The sequence below is a fragment of the Temnothorax curvispinosus genome, unplaced genomic scaffold, assembly GCF_003070985.1.
Source record: "Temnothorax curvispinosus isolate PA1 unplaced genomic scaffold, ASM307098v1 QBEX01006657.1, whole genome shotgun sequence".
In the NCBI taxonomy this organism is placed as follows: domain Eukaryota; kingdom Metazoa; phylum Arthropoda; class Insecta; order Hymenoptera; family Formicidae; genus Temnothorax; species Temnothorax curvispinosus.
In genome coordinates this window covers 1,060,882-1,073,172 of record NW_020216437.1, presented here as the reverse complement: position 1 = coordinate 1,073,172, position 12,291 = coordinate 1,060,882, and the positions used below count along the sequence as shown (strand labels likewise).

Genomic DNA, 12,291 nt, shown 5'->3' with positions numbered 1-12,291 from the left:
CCATTTGGCATAATTTTCTCTCGTCAATAAAAATTAATTGATTTTTCATTTAATTAAATTTTTAACGTGTAATAATTATTCGAGAAATCAGTTAAAAGCTATCAAATCGTCAATTTGCACAAATAAAATATTAAATTTAAACTAAAACAACTTCAAGGAGTACGTTATTAATGCTATCAGAACATTTCTGCAAAAATTTTGCTATTAATTTATTAATATTTTTCACATATATATGCAGTTTTAATTATAATAAAAACTTTATTCGATCGAGTATACCTCTTTATGCATATCGAGGACATCTTTTCATCATCTATGAGACAATTCTTCAGCATCCCATTACATTAATTAAAATCTATCTCATGGGACTGCTGCGGCTTTACATTTCAAATAATAGTGGATATCTACCTTCTTCCCAACCAAAAAGCGAGACAACGCACAATTATTCTAATATAGTGAATTAAAAATCTCTATGCTACATAAAAGTTAATCTTTATAATCTCAACACTACGTATAGAGATTACTTTTTCTATTTCTCTTTCTCTCTTTCGTATTTAACGATATACATGAATATAAAAACAAAAAAAATTTATTAAAAACTATATGTAGATATTTTTACGCTGTAACCAAAGATCATTCGATATATTATCGCTATTAGATAGATAAGGTTTCTATGAAAAAAGAAGTACAACGTTTCAGCTCCTACAATCCGTAACAAAATATCACCATATACTCTCTATCTTCGACAAATATGTTTTATTTTATTTATTCGCTTATGTTTACGTAACTGCAGCGAAATTTTACTTCACGTCACTCGACGATTAATCTCGGCCGATTCGTTGGCAGCTTTCCGGGCAATGACTATCGACAGTTCTCGTGTAATTTCTTCTAACCTTTGCCCTCTCCCGATACCGCCATATTCACCACCTGACCCAGCGTTGAAATATTATCAGCGTTAAGGAAGGTGCTGGGAGCAGGGATATCCTCGATCATCATAACCAGAATACGACATGACAGACGAGTTCGTAGATTTTATCAACTTTTCGCATTGCCGCTTGCGGAAGATGAAAGTCGTTAGTTGACGCTCGAAATTTTATTTCCAAATGTCAGTAAGAATTATCCGCAGTTTCCGGATGTATAAACTGCAAATTCGTTGCACGCGCGTTATCAATTATTTAAAGAGAGAGAGACTAAACACTTTGTCATTATCAAAATTGGGAAAATCGCCTTAAATAATATTATAGAGTTATTTTTTGGAATTATGCAAAAATGGAATTATTCGTAAATTTTGTTCATAAACGCATATTGATAAAAGAGTGGTAGATCTTCACATGCGTCGATATGCGTAACGATGTTTAATCGATTACGTTGAACCACGAGACAGCCCAAATATCTCAGCTTACAGATTACTGACATTGTGCATTCACGGTAATGATAAATAATGCCCCGCGATCGATCAAATAACGCCGTTTTTATAACACTTTTAAGCTCACACGTACGATGCTAGAAAGCTTAACGACCCCGGCGACTCAGGCTTCGCCAGCTCCCACTACGCCAGCTAGATCGGGACGGTATAATGCAGATTTATCGGTACAAAACGATATTCCTGCAAAAAGCCGTGCACGAAGATCGTTATGGAACGACGAAGATATCGGGCTGAAACGAGCAATCAGTTTTTCCGTCGGCCTTTAACTCAGAATAATGTCCAGTTTTTTGCTGCCATAAGTCCTCCCGCAGCGCGAAATGTTCGTTGAAGGTATTATCCCGCTTACACACGACACTTACTCCGGTTAATTTCCTTGCCACATAATGTGAATAGCCACCCCACGCCATAACCAAATGTGATTTCTACACATTTATTTTCAACGGTCACTAATATAATAAATTAACAATTAGTTAAAAAATTTTATTATTAGTTTTGTTATTACCAAGCTTTTCGAATCGCTCGAGGCTGTCAATAACATTACCATTTAGGTCAGTAAAATTTACAGTCCTATTTGAAGCGTGAGTGATTTATTAGAAAAATATAGAAAATGTTCGCGTCTTTATGGTAAGCATTTTAAAAATTAAATTAGTTGATAAAAGAAATTGTTTTTGTAATAAATTTTATGTTATATTTATAGTTCCATGACGATAATAAGTAGGACTCATTCCTTTCTTTAATTATAAATTTCGATGCTTTTATAGGACAGCATTAATATTATTCAACATTTCTATATCATCGACGTCCATCTTTCATCGGGAAGATGCGCGGTTACAAAACGACGATAGTGCTCCTCCGAGCGCGCAACGACCCTTCCTTCCTCTTGGGTTAATCTCGGTCGGAATAATTGCATCCTAGTACGTGATAGATGATGTCACTTCGCCGTTCGTAACCTCGTATTCCATAACTTCGCAATATGGCGCGCAACTTGCATCGAAACTCTCCAAGATCGAGGAGACGATTGTTACATGGCCGAGAAAGAGGAAGACAATCCTCGCAGTATTACGGGGGAATCGCAAATTGGGTTTTCCTAGTACCAGCCGCAGACCGTGTGATCTCGTCAGTGAAATGTCGCTGACTTGGACAACGTAGTCCTTTCGGCAATATGGATCTCGTTGACGTACGAATTATGCGTCAAATATGCAGATCGAAACAGAGTTCTGTAGCACTTTCCGTGTTCTATGTTCCTCTATGTCCCTCTTCTCTCTGTTGCAACTTATCAAATTTTTAAAGACATATGGTTGCAACAGAGCTAACCGCTGAAGCTTAAATTCCATATAAATTAATAGTTTATAGATTCTTGCACCGCGCAAATTGAGTGACAGGGAAATATTCCGAGCTACGTTTAAAAATGTATGTCACTTATGTCAAAATAATAGGACAAAGCTGAAATTTACAGAGATTGTGCATTTATAGATTCCAAAAACCTGTGTTAAATTTGCGATCAATTGTCCGACCCGTTTCTGAGATATTTGCTTTAAAAGTTACAGAAATTGTATACATATTATACTTCTCATGTAAATATCATAATATGTATCTCTGCTCATGTACAATAAAAATAAATGAAATTTTTATGGTACACTTCTATGACATCGAGAATTGCAATTACGGTTTTTTAAGATTTTCTGGTTATATTTTTTTTTCAAATTTTAATGATTTATTTAAACAATATTAAATACAAAAATGGGACAAAATTGCAATTTTTACGCTTTTTCTGTCCCAATGATACCATGTTGTTTATGAATAATTTCTGAGATTAGCTCTACACTGTTTAATAATAAAGAAAACAAAATTATACTATATATAGCTATCTGACATACATCCTTAAATTATTTATTATCAATATACACAATGCATTAATAATAAATAACTTAAATAATTATAATGTTCCAGTGTTCAAAAAATACAGTATATATTTTTTTACATATCCAAATAAACTGTATATCACGTAAAGTTTCATTATTACAACCGGCAAAATTTGCGGAAGAGGTCAGTCAAATATGATGGCATCGTCCGTAATTACTCCACCGATTCACCACCAATTGCACTTACGCCTCTTGTCTGTCTATTAACTATCCGCAAAAATGTAGCCTTCCTGACAAGAAGGTCAAACCACATCTCGCTCCTCGTGCGGTTTCGCGTCTAACTCGAGCTCTAACAGCGAGCTGCGCGGCGTGTAATGGACCGCGAGCATCGTGCCGTCTCTTTTCCCGCGGATGTTATTTAGTAGGAAGTACTTATTCACGAGAGAAGTAAAGCGGCCATTATAAGTCTCCGGAGGCAAATAACCGTGGAGCTTACCCCATATCGCCCACTTTCATAAATCGCGCCGTGGGAGAGGGGCCAAGGGTGAAAGAATAAGAATAGAAGATGAAGAGTAAACCTGAAAAAGACGCGAGGAATGGAAGAACGAGAATGGCTACGTGGATGCGAATGCAAGTACGATGAATGGATAACTGTGAACGCGTATGATGATGGAACGCAAGTGCAAGAACGAACAGCAGTCAATAGAGGTACATGGGTGCAAAGAAACAGCAAATAATATTCGTCGAAAGGGGGAAACGTGATAATGAGTCTAAGAAGATACGGCACATTGTAGGATAAATCCGCGACTCGATGGCAACTATAGGAAAGAGCAGAGAGCGAGAAAAGGAAGCCGCGGTGGGAATCCGTGGAAACGATGACTGAAGAACAGCGGAGTCGTCTTCAGCCAGGCTGCTGTACACAGCAGCGAAGTGGAGACGAGGAATGGGGGAGGAAGATAATCTTGCCTGCACTGTTCTCTTGACCTCGGAGCACAAAGGCGCCCAACGAGCTGAAAACCGCCTCGCGATGCTCTACTCTCTCTCTCTTGTTCGCTCGCTCGCTCGCTCGCAAACCACCCACTGTAGTTCTGTGACGGTACATAGTTATCAAAAGCGAGTAAACTGGAGAAAATTTTGACTCCGCGACACGAGGCGACACGACGATGCAACATTTATACAATTTTCAAGATATATTAACTTGAATTTCAAATGAAGTATACAAACAAATTTACAAACTTGAGATTGCCGTTTCAATCAAAATCGCTGATTAATTGTCAATGGAGAATCTCGAAGCTGTAGAAGCCGTACAATACTTCGAGCAATATTCAAAGATATACGATTCCAACGGAGTAACCGATATAAAATTATTCCTGTTATTATTCAAGATATATATTACGAAACTTTAAATTAAATACATCGCTTGTTATCAGTAATGTAAAATATTCTTATTTTCCCGGCTTTAAATTAAATCAAATTTTCTACATCTTTCTTTTTCATTAGGTATATAAGCTGATATTCTATTTAACGGAATTTCTTGTTAATTCTCATATTCTCTCGATAACCTATAAAAAATTCGCAATTGGCCATCCAATCGCACAAATCGTCCTCCCAGAGTTTCGATTTCGTCGGTCGACTTGGCAGCGCTAAAACGGAAGTTTCATTTCAGTCCCTTCCTGCTGCCGAGCCTTAAAATTTTAAACGGATTGCTCGAGATACGAAATCGAGGGGAAAAGGAGACAGCGTTCATGCAACTTTATCGGCGATGAAAAGGCGACCCTGACCTCGCTGAGGCGTGACAACCGACGCTCTTCGCTTTTCTATGGACCCCCAGGAGATTTGGTTTCCCTCGTTCAGTCCTATGTGCTGTCGCATTCTTTGCTCGCGACGACGGAGAAAAATATTCGCATATCGGATCTGCTTACAAACTACCGGTATAATACTATAATCCATAATCTACATGATGGATCTTCAAGAAAACGAAATAGAATAGAACTATCTAAAGTCTGCATATAAAATAAAAATAAGACAACAGTTTTTAATCTCTTAAATAACTGTCATTCTACACAAGAGAAAACTTGATCCCTATGTCACTGTTTCAATTAGCGTACTTAATTAGAAAGGATTGAGCGTTGTGATTTTTAAGAATCTAGCGAGAAAAAGTGCCAACATGTAATTACTTGAAGCATATATAAAAAAATTAATCGATTATAGACTTTAGTAAATTTTGTTGACTTTAGTATACGCGAATTTTTCGTCAATATTTTCGCGTGATTAGGTATATCTTGCGATGATATATGACTAAAAATTGTCAAAGATAAACCGTCTAATAAAATGAGCGAAATAACTTTGACGAAAGGAGTGTCGCGTAATTTTTAACGGGTATCAATGTCGACATGAATGTCAGACACTGATGGCAAAAGAGGACGAAACGGAAACCTACCAGGCCCTAGGGAACTCTCAGCATAACGAGAAGCGGCGATTATCGACAGCTGTCGTCGACGTCCAGGTTTTAACGGCCGCTGAGTAGATCAAATTTTGCAAACAGGCGCAAAGCATGAATCAATAAAAAGAAAGACGTTATGTTAGTTTATGGCATCTTGGATAAATCAAATCTGCCGTTCGTGTAACGCTCGGTTTAATCTTTTCATACATTCCGTGAAATACAGCGCGAGTTCCGCTATCACAACTAAACGTTTCAATATGAACTTCATACAACTCGATATTAATTACCGTTACGTATGACGATATCTGCTTTGGCTCAACTAGTAACGTTTCGATGATAGCGGAACGGGTTGTATAAATATAGCGTTACAAGGGAATTGATGTGAAATCTGTCGCACGGATTAATTTTAAAGGGTTAACATGGTGTGTGGGGTCTCAGTCCAACAAATGCGCTCCGTTAATCACGATAACGTTCGTAATTTTGCGGCGGTATGATGATGTAAAGTACAAAGGTTGACATCGCCCGGCGTATAATCCACGCTATTTTCGCTTTGCGGGGGATTGAAATTCGTTTAAATTCCACGGCATTATTCGCGACGTGTAATTCAATTTACCGACGAAAAGTAGCAGTAGAAATACACAAAACTGATCGTTCGCGCTTGCAATTTTTTCATACATAACTCGCGCGACATCGTTACGATTGGCTATTACGAGCATGCAGAGTAGCACAATACAAATATGCCAAATATGCTATCTCAATTTTGAACTTGCTGATGCATGCAATTAACGATACTTTAAAAACCTAGTTTCGCAAAACAAAAGAAAATAAAATGTATCCGTGAATTATAAAGTTGGTTACTTTATAAAGTTTAAATTAACGATTTTTAAACGTGTATTATTTCATCATAGGAAACGAGTCGTTTATATAATCGCAATGCGATATATAAGTTCGCGCGACGATAAAAAAACGATAATTAACGATAGAAACCTAAGCCGCAAATAATCGCGTCGCGCAACGTGCGCTATCGTTAACATATATATTGCGCAACGTCCATCGTTACAATGTTATTGTTAGCGCGTAACCGTTAGTCCGTAGCTGTTCGTTATCTTTCGATACGCTCACCATTTTCAGGGAATAGATTCTTTTTAATTGCACGGCCGTTGCACTCGGCGTAACGGCGTATTCACGGGAACAACACGCAACGCATATAGCGCGTGAAAAGCTTTTATATAGATACATTTGCGTATGTCCGCAGATATACGTGCACATTTTTTCGCTTTATTCCGCGTTGAAATTTCTTTACGCGGTCGCGATTAAACGAAGCAATTGTATGTTACTTTATCGCAATCACAATGTCTCGCGAGATTCAACGATCGGTACTATTTTGAAACAATTAGTATCCCATAACCTTTTTACACCTCTTCTTCAAACGGTAATTGCTCTGCTGTTACACGCAATTCATCAGCTGACTCGCTTTCGTCGAGTGCATCTTCTGTATTAATCAAACAGCGTTGCAATAACGGATTGAAACACGCGACTATATTTTTTACAACTATATCTTTCGCAGAGAATTATTGTATTCTTTACACGGAAGCTCTTGGAATACGTTTAATTGCACTGCTACGGCGCGACCCCGCGGCAGTCGCTTTCATCGATTGCGTCCTTTATATTAATCAAACGACGGCGCAATAACGGATTGAAACACAACGAACACATAACTACGTCGTTAGTCGCGCAAATGGCTCTATCGCTACAACTAATATAAAACCGACGAGCGGTCGAAGGTGACGCGTCGCAAGCGACGTGGCGGCTTATTAATTGGGAGGCATGATTGCAATGCCGAGAGGCGGCTAATTGCGGCCGCTTTTAAGCAAATTTACATAAACATCATTCTTATTCTACTCGCGCGATTTTTAATTCGACCGAGCGCTGTCTGGCTCGCGTTCGTTACGTCTAAAGAATTTTGAACCTAGCTAAATGGATGATTTTCTTCCCCAAAAGCTTTGCGTAACCTTTTTGTCAAATATTTAATCATATGTATATTTTATTCATTTTAAATACTTTGTTATAGGTTGACATATTAATTACTTAGGTTTGCGAAGAAGGAAACAGCGATGAGCGATGCGTGAAAGCATGTGTGAGCATACCGGTATACACGTGTCATGCAAGAAGAGATTAAAGCCGCCGTGCGACACGCACGTGAAATCGTAGTCAGCTAGAAGTGCTAGAGTAAAGGCATTTCTTGATAAAGCGTTGAGAAGCGTGAATCAGTTGCGTGTTGTTCGCGTTATGTATTCACAAATTTACAGTGGCGAATAATCGAAACTCACGGCGAGTCCGAAGTTTCCGTCATCTATCTCGTCGGAATCACTTCCGCTTATTCCGCGCTTCTCGAACGAGACATCATACGACGGACGTGAAATCGATGAGCGAATAAATGAAAGTGCTTGACAAAGTCGATAATAAAATATGGCAGATGCGGAAAGCAAAGTGAATGCTGTGGAAATGAATCAAATCACATGCATCGAGTAACGAAACAAAGACTATGGACATTAACGATAACAATACGAAATAACTAAAATAACTAAATTAAATCTTACGAGCGTATCCAACAATTAAATTCAATAAATCGATACATGAAATAACTTTATATTCCGTGTTTTCATATAGTCTTAATTACGCCAACAATTTTCGTACGTCTTGTGTGTGCTCCACCCCGTGTTTTATTTCACAAAACCGTGTGCCATTTGGAATAATTATTACTTCAGTTAATGGAATTCTCTCGCTTTTAATTTCGACATTCGATCGTGTTTCAAATGCACGTATTTAAGACTTTTGCAATTTCGAGCGAGAGAGAAAGAGAGGATTGGAACACATCGAAGGATGATGAATTAGTAATACGTAGGCAGACGCAAGGTAAATTCATTGGTCGGTCGTTCTTTTGTGATGCATGAGATTTCCACGATCCGCGAATAATGGAATGGGGAATAAAGTGCGAACAATTCCGTCACTCTCGGGTCACTCGTTGTCATGGCATTGCAGTGAAAAGAAGTACGCACGCACACAGTGCCCGTCACGACTTCACGCCCGAAAAGTACTTTCAATTTGAATCCTTGCGTATAAAACGAGAGGCAATAATTTAAATTTGAAATTAGGACGATTTAGGCTTTTTTCCACTAGGCTTGCAACAAACGCGAGAATGCTCCAAAGCGAATATTTCATTTGTATAAATAAAGAATAAAAGCATATTAAAAAATAATATATAATAATAATAATATTCATAGAATTATATTAATATGTGCATAATGTGTGCATTAAAATAGAAAATTATATATTATCTATATTAATAGAACATAATTGTATTGCAGTATAATGCATGCTGTATTATCCGTACTGTATTTATGTCCAATATATTCATATATTATTTATTATTAATATATCTAAATATAAATATAGTTAACTGATAACAAACTTTAATAAATGTGTTAATTCACTGAACAATGTAATTATGTAATAATTACATAGAAACATGATTTCCTACTCCGTATATGAGTAAATCTAAAATTATATTTCTTATGTATAATTTGTCTCAATTTGTTCTTATCAAATTAATCTGACCAGAATAGTAAAGAATACTGAAAAAATATATTAGCGCACATTAATAATTTATAATTTAAACAATCGCGCTTTAACCGATACGTCACGCATCAAGGCGAATTGAAAATTAATTAACGGTTAATTCGATCATATCGCAAAACATTGAATAAATCTAATTACTATAAACCAGAAGATACGATAGTCCAGTTAGACCACCTGCATCGTAAAATTAACCGGGATTATAATCAAACGCATCATAAAACCGATCGTACGTCGACAGCGACGTTGCGGGCCAAGGCATAAAATTATTACACCTACATTCTCGCGGAGCAATTGCTATAAACACGATCTTAGAAATTAGAGCACAAAGGGAATTGATATCGACAGTTTATCAAATCAACTAAATGAGTTTGACAGTATCTATAAATAATAATAAATATTTATCATTTTGAAAGTTATTACAACTCAATCTAAAAGAACCTTTATCAAGATAGTTTAATCACACATATATATGTGTGTATTATATGTTACATATGCATATTATTTCTTTGTTAATACTCATATTTTAATATTTAATAAATGCGTGTATTTTTGAAATTTGAATTTCACTAGGATGAAACGGAAAGGTACTGTAGACAGTCATGAAAACGGATGTAACACGCGTTCCACGTATAATGCATGCGTTCCAGTAACAAGGAGCATTCGCAATTAGAGGTGAATAATTAAAGGGTCGTTAGTCTCGCCAAGTATAACTCAAATTGCGGGGAGCGGAAATGAAGTCCAGAATTTTCAAGGCTGGTCGACGTGGCTGAGTTACAGAAGCGATCGATTGTTCCCTTTTTCGTTCCACGTCGGAGTATATAAATAACCGTGCGATAAGCACGGTATGTTCGTGAATAATTATCAATAGAAGTGTACGTACAAGAGCAATCACGACATTGACAAAGATCAGAGATCTCCACAAATTGGATACAGTCGTTAATTAACACGTTATATTTAATGTAATTAATTATGAAAAAGATAACTTCTCTTCTAGTAAATTGAACAAAGATAAAGGTGCACAAATCTTCGCAATTATATTTAAGACAATAAACAAAAAATGTATAATCTTTTTTTAAATAATTTTAAATTCTAGAACGTGAGATGTGTAAGCGATTATAAAAATTTTCTTTTATGCTAATTCTCGTGTTAGTTACGACCGAGTACGCAAGTCTCTACCCAGCACTAAAAATCATAAACATAAATTAGAAAACGCGGCTGCTCCTTGATGTTGCAGCATGCACGATAACTCAAATATTTGTAAATGAAATATTTTGCAGTAATGTATATATTAAAAGCAAAAAGCTCTTTGCCGAGAGAGTAAGGCAAAAATACTATTTATCACCGTTCATCACGGCAAAAAGTTTCACGTGTATATAAATTATATAACTCATAAACCGAGTCACAAACGCATACACAAATACATAGGTATTCTTATAATAAGAAAATAATTACATAATTACTGAAGATAAATATTGGAGTGGCATTTCAAATTAACGCCATTGTTATACATAGAATTATCCCCACTGTAGTTTTTCACAGATTGAAATCAGGTTGAGTACTTCTCTATTAGCGAAATAGAAGTGACACGCGATAGAAATGGATTGAGCAAACGAAGAAACGGCCTATCACACCGATCTAATGGACAGCTTTAATTACACAACAGGTATGTATATGTATGAATAAACATACGTGTTAGTATATACGTGTATCCACGGCATACAGATCACGTACCAACCTCGGTGTACGAAACCATAGTTTTCCTCACAAATTAGCATAACGATTCTCTCGACGACATGCATTTTTCATATATTCGTTCACAGGTAACGAGTACACAAACTCTTTTTCCTCTATTTGTAGAGTTCGGTTCGTCACATTGCTCAGAGATATAGTTTGGCCAGAAAATGGTAATACTTTTCTGCTAGCTATTCTTTATGCATTGCAAGGACAAAGCCGATAATACCTAATCATAATTATTCTCTTAAAAGTTTATCCACAAAATAAATGAGGAAAAATTTAATATTTTTAGAAGCCAATTAGACAAATATATTTTGCACAAATTCTCGTAATTCTAGTAACTAATATACAGTTACGGTATAATATATTATTTATCTAAATATGAGGAATTTTTCGCGAAAGACATTATCATTGATAAATCAAATATCTAAATCTCTGTCAGTAAAACAAAATGCTTGATGTTTTAACAGCTTGTTAACGTCTCTTATCTCTAGCTTCAACTTTGTTATCTGTGAGTGACGCCAACCTAGATGAGTTTTATTATCATAGATAACATGGAAAAGTCTTAGCAAGCCCTAGCGAAGATTCGATCAGTGTGATACGCTACAAGGACGAGCGTATCTGGCATAGTTATCCATGGATACAATCAAGAGAGAGAGCGATAGACGTAAGATACGTACCTTGGGAACCGGCCAGGCTATCCGAGACGCTCCTTACGAGGCGGATATCTGCTCACAAAATGGTCCTTCTCGTATCCCCGATAATTACACTTGCCTTGTTAAGCGGCAGATGCTAAGTCGGATTATCGACGAAAACTTCGACCTCCCACGTACGCAGGGAATATGCGCGGGAAAGCGAGAGATCTCCAAGATTTCCAAACCACCAGCCGCCTAGATCTGCAATAGAAATGAAAGTTCCGATTAGGTACGGGCAAATCGTTTGAAAGTTTAGAGTTCGGGAAACTTTGATCGCCGAATATCGTAAGTAGCGAGTTTGTAGCATAAGAATGTCATCGCGAGTCTCCCGAGAGGTAGACGTGAGACACGACTTAAATATAAAATATCGTTAACACAAACATTTTTTTTTAAAGCATTGAAGCAGTATTGAACGAGCATTCTGATCTAACATCAAAGAGAGGTTGTGTAATGATTAAATAAATTAGAGATATCTCTCACAGACACGAAGAATGG

The 12,291-nt window shown here is 36.8% G+C and overlaps 1 protein-coding gene across 2 annotated transcripts in view; it reads right to left on the bottom strand.

Moving 5' to 3' along the window:
* The window catches only part of LOC112456119 (putative polypeptide N-acetylgalactosaminyltransferase 9), a 189,548-nt gene that overhangs the window by 135,626 nt on the left and 41,631 nt on the right, over positions 1-12,291 (bottom strand). For both annotated transcript variants that reach the window (XM_025018442.1, XM_025018440.1), the window contains exon 2: positions 11,782-11,997. The gene's annotated coding sequence lies outside the window, so the exon portion shown is untranslated. The remainder of the gene's footprint in view (positions 1-11,781; positions 11,998-12,291) is intronic.